At 38.6% G+C, this 5639-nt stretch overlaps 1 pseudogene across 1 annotated transcript; it reads left to right on the plus strand.

The window, feature by feature from the left end:
* The first annotated feature begins 3977 nt into the window (after nt 1–3977).
* LOC309803249 (large ribosomal subunit protein uL23-like) lies at nt 3978–4446 on the plus strand (annotated as a pseudogene). The gene has a single exon. The product of its transcript is annotated as a large ribosomal subunit protein uL23-like (transcript).
* The last annotated feature ends 1193 nt before the right edge of the window (nt 4447–5639 follow it).

Below are 5639 nucleotides of genomic sequence, written 5' to 3' on the forward strand. Positions count from 1 at the left end.
ACTACAAAATACAGCTGAGAGAAATTAAAGGAGACCTCAATAAATAAAGAGCTACTCTATATTTGTGGACCAGAATACTCAGTATTGTTAAGATGTCAATTCTCCCTGAGTTTACATATAGATTCAATGCTATTCTAATCAAAACCCCAGCAGGATTTTGTATAAAACTTGACAAGCTAATTCTAAATTTTATTTGAAAATGAAAAAAATCTAATAGCTAAACAACTTTGGAAAAGACACAGTAATCAAGACAATATAGTATTGGCATGAAGACAGATCACTGGGGGAAAAATAGAGTGTGGAAATGGACCTACACATATATGGTAAATTGATTTTTCAATAAACATGTAAAAGTGATTTAGTAGAGAAAGGATTGTCTTAACAGTGCTGAAATATTGCCTATCCAAGGGGGAAAAAAAACTACTTTGATTCATATCTCACACCATACACAAAAATTAACCTAACATTTATAGACCTAAATGTAAAACTTAAAACTATAAAACTTCTAGAGAAAAACATAGGAGAAATCTTTGTGACCTTGGATCATAATACCAAAGCCATGATCCATAAAAGAAAAAATTGATAAATTGTCTTTCTTTACAATTAAGAAGTTCTGTTCTTTGAAAGACAGTGCTAGGAGAATAATAAGACAAGTTACAGACTTCAAGAAAATATTTGTAAGTCACATAAAGGATTTATATACACAATATATTTTTAAAGTCTCAAAACTCAAAAATAAGAAAACAAAACCCCATCAATATTGGGCAAACAATTTGAACAGATAATTCATCAAAAAGATATATGGGGCTTCCCTGGTGGCACAGTGGTTGAGAGTAAGCCTGCCAGTGCAGGGGATGCAGGTTCGTGCCCTGGTCCGGGAAGATCCCACATGCTGCGGAGCGGCTGGGCCCGTGAGTCATGGCCACTGAGCCTGTGCGTCCGGAGCCTGTGCTCCGCAACGGGAGAGGCCACAACAGTGAGAGGCCCGCATACCGCCAAAAAAAAAAAAAAAAAAAAAAAATATATATATATATATGGCAAAAAAGCACATTTTAAAATGCTCAACATCATTAGTCATTAGGGAAATTAAAATTAAAATCATAAAGAGATACTACTACATGCCTATTAGAATATCCAAAGTTAAAAAGAGTGATCATACCAACTATTGTCATCAATGTGGGGCAGCTGCAACTCTCATATGCTACTAAGGGGAATGGAAAATGGTACAACCACTTGGAAAATAATTTGGCAGTTTCTTAAAAAATTTAACATTTACCTACCTTATGACCCACCCATTCTACTCCCAGGAGAAACATAAGTTTGTGCCCATATAAAGACTTGTACACAAATGTTCATAAAACTTTTATTTCTAATATTTCAAAACCGAAACAACCCAAATATCCATCAGGTGAATGGATAAACAAATGGGGTATATCTACCTAGCATTTGATATACTCAACAATGGAAAATTACTAAGCAACTGATAGATACACTCAACACTATGGATGAATTTCAAAATAATGCTGAGTGAAAGAAGCCAAAAAAAATATGCATACTATATGATTCCATTTATATACAATTCTAGCAAATGCAAGCTAATCTGTAGAGACAGAGAGTACATAGTGGTTGCCTGAGGACAAGTAAATGGATTACAAAAGGATATAAGGAAACTTTGGGGGTTTATGGATATGTTCATTAACTTGATTATGGTTTCACAGATGTGTACATGTTAAAACTTATGACATTATATACTTTAAACATGTACTGTGTATATTACATCTCAATTACTTCAATAAAACTGTTTAGGGAATTCCCTGGTGGTCCACTGGTTAGGACTCCAAGTTACCACTGCAGGTGGCGCAGGCTCGATCCCTGGTGGGGGAACTAAGGTCCCACATGCCTCACGGCGAAGCCAAAAAAAAAAAAAAAAAAAAGGAGTAGAAAGATCAGAGAATAGATAGAGTTTTCCAAAATAAATGGAGTACTTACTTAAAAAATAATAGCCAATATTTATTGAACATTTTTAAATGCCAAACACTATGCTAGTTAAGAGTTACTACTTCCTTTCATTCCCTGTAACTTTATGAGGGAGGTACTATTGTTTCCATTAAGTAGTTCACTCAGATTACACAAGCCAGTGAGATGCTAAGCCAGTATGTGAACCCTGGACCATTTGACTTCACTACCCACAATCATAACCACTTGATAACATGATTCCAGGAGGCCTTCAAGGAATTTGAACTACCGGGGAGAGAGAGACACCACCCCTCCCCAACTACAAGAGAATAACTGAAGGGGAAAGAAAGAGAAGTTTTAGTAAAGCTGAAACTAATCTCTTGCAAGGTTCCAAACCAGACCATTGGCACTGCATGGGTAAGGCTCTAGATACAGAGTCCTGGTGCTTCTGTAGGGCCACCGGAGAAGAAAGGGGCTGGCAAAAGATGCGAAGCCTCTATGTAGACCAAAGGAGATTGGACCGTGCACACTCGGTGCAGGCAGTCCTACCAGGCAGGGCTCCCCCAGTTTCTGCCCAAGTTAAAGACAGAAACAACTGAGCAGACATTGCCTTATCCCATTTCAGGAGTACCAAGAGAGGTGTTTCTTTTGTTTTTCTGTTTTGTTTGTTTTTTATTAATTTTTACTGGAGTATAGTTGCTTCACAATGTTGTGTTAGTTTCTACTGTACAGCAAAATGATTCAGCTATACATATACATATATACCCTCTTTTTTGGATTTCCTTCCCATTTAGTTCACCACAGTGCATTAGAGTTCCCTGTGCTATACACAGTATGTTCTCATTAGTTGTCTATTTTATACATAGTATCATAGTGTATATGTGTCAATTCCAATCTCCCAATTCCTCCCCCCCACACACACACCCCCCACCAAGAGAGGTTTTTAATTGAAAGACCTAAGATTTAGAACTTTGGGTGAGTCCTTTCACTGCTCAGTATTCCTACTTCCTCATCTGTAAGATGGGAAAGTTGAACTAGGTGTTGCTGTGGTTCCTTCTAGGTCTCACATGCTCTGTCCCAGCCTGTATTATGGTTTTCCCAAAGAATATGAAGGCTCTGATGGCCATCCATGAAGTGTCTAGTAAGGTGACTTGACTTCTCTCAGCAGCTCTGCTGATTACAGGGAAATGTACTGCGATTACAAAGCAGCATCATTAAATGACTAAAAAGGAAAATCATTAACTTCAGATGCCTTTATATTATTAGTTACTCTTCTGATTACCAAAGTAACAGAGGTGAATTATAGACATTTAAGAAAATTCAGACTGTGAGGAAAGAGTTAACACAGCAGGTCTGGTTGCCTACTCCCTACCTGTCTTCAAGGACCCATGATTAACCCTTGGCCAACCGCTGGGAATGTGGGCTTAGAGTGTTCTTTTTGTTAGTGATTGATGGGTCTGTTATACACACCTGGAGCAATGGACTGTATCATACCTGCTTGTCAGGTTGCTTTGCACAAACATCAAAATCTACGATCCGCACCTGGTTTCATTATTAAGGTCCTGAGTTTCGGTTGTCATGGTTGGTTGCATAACAGGATATACCTATGTGACGAGCTCCCCATAAAAGCTTTAGACACTGAGACTCAAACAGCTTCTATGGGAAAAGACATTTCACATGTGTTCGTAGTCAACAGTGAAAGAGTACTCCTGTGTGACCTCAGAGAAGGAAGGACATTGGAAGCCTGTTTTGAACCTCTCTGGACGCCATTAATGCATGTCTTTCTCCTGCTGCTTTTGCTCTGTACCTTTGTTATCATAAATCTCAGTGAGTATATAACCTGCTATTGGGTCTCATGGATCCTTCTGATGAGTCACTGAAGGAAACACAAATATATCTATGTAGATATTTATGTATATATTTAAAAATAACTATGTATATAGATATATTTAAAACCAAAATCCCTCCACCTAGATATAATCATCTGGCTAACTTTAAAAACAGGTTTTGACTGCACGAAGATGGCACGTAAGGTGAAGAAGGAAGCCCCTGTCCCTCCCAAAGCTGAAGCCAGAGCAAAAGCTTTGAAGGCCAAGAAAGCAGTGTTGAAAGGCATCCACAGCCACACAAAAAAAGACCCGGACATCACCTACCTTCCGATGGCCCAAAACACCGAGGCTCAGGAGGCAGCCCAAATATCCTCGGAAGGGCGCCCCTAGGAGAAATAAGCTTTACCACTATGCCATCGTCAGGTTCCCCCTGACCACTGAGTCAGCCATGAAGAAAATAGAAGACAACAACACACTGGTGTTCATTGTGGATGTCAAGGCCAACAAGCACCTGATTAAACAGGCTGTGAAGGAGCTCTATGACATTGACATGGCTAAGGTCAATACCCTGATCAAGCCTAATGGAGAGAAGAAGGCATATGTTTAACTGGGTCCTGACTATGATGCTTTGGATATTGCCAACAAAATTGGGATCATCTAAACTGAGGTCAGCTGGCTAATTCTAAATACCAAAGTTTTCCCTATTAAAAAAAAACCCAAAAAACACAGGTTTTGACCTACTAAATCATCGTGTGAAAGTCCTTCTAAATTGTCAGAAGGCAAACAAAACTGCTAATTGATGGTAAGTTGTATTGTGGCCTGAAGATTAAATTTTATGGAAGCCCCATATTAAGACTTAAAAGAATAATTTTGCTGTTTTAAATAATTACCAAGACTTATTGTACTTTGCTTTTGTGACATAATAATGGCTTAGTCCATTAAATTGGAATGCAACTTTTAAGCTTGATTGGGTTCTGATGGGAAGAAACAGGACACTCTATAAGAAGTTGCTTTATAATATCCCCCAGGAACAGGTAGTGAAAAGCAGAGACTGCCTGTACATGAGAGTCTGGGGAGAGAAGGGGGGGAGGTGAGCAAGACTAGCTCCCCTGCCATGTACCCCTCACTCTGTAAATCCCCTTCTTTGACAACTCCCCTCAATACTCTTAATAATAGTAACTAACATTTACTGAGTACTTACTCTGAGCCAGACACTATTCTACGCACGTTTTGTCTTATTTAATCTTCATAATAGCCTATTCAGTAAATATTACTATTTTCTCCTTTATACAAATGAAGAAACCAAGGCTAAATATAACTGAGTAGCTAGTTCATGAAGCTAGTATGTGAAATGGGACCGGAACTTAAACCTGAACTCAGAAAGTCACCTGCTATATACTTCATGTCTCTTTACATTCAATATATTCAAATGAGATGTCACTGATATAAAATGGAATTCGGACTAGGTTTTGCATCAGTCAGGGTTCTCCATGGAAACAGAACCAATAGGAGATACACACACACACACACACACATATATATATAATATACACACACACATACATACAGTTGAAACGCTTGAACAATGCAGGTTTGAACTGCATGGGTCCACTTTTACCTGATATTTTTCAATAGTAAATACAGTACTACACGGTCTGTGGTTGGTTGAATCCATGGATGTGGAGGAACTATGGATACAAGGGCTGACTATATACTGGATTAAACTGCACATTGTTCAAGGGTCAACTGTATACACACACACACACACACACACAGTTTTATCTTAAGGAATTGACTCACACGATTGTGAGGGCTGACAAGTCTGGAATTCGTAGAGCAGGCTGGCAGCCTGGA

The sequence above is a fragment of the Mesoplodon mirus genome, assembly GCF_964341445.2.
Source record: "Mesoplodon mirus genome assembly, chromosome: 4".
Classification (NCBI taxonomy): domain Eukaryota; kingdom Metazoa; phylum Chordata; class Mammalia; order Artiodactyla; family Ziphiidae; genus Mesoplodon; species Mesoplodon mirus.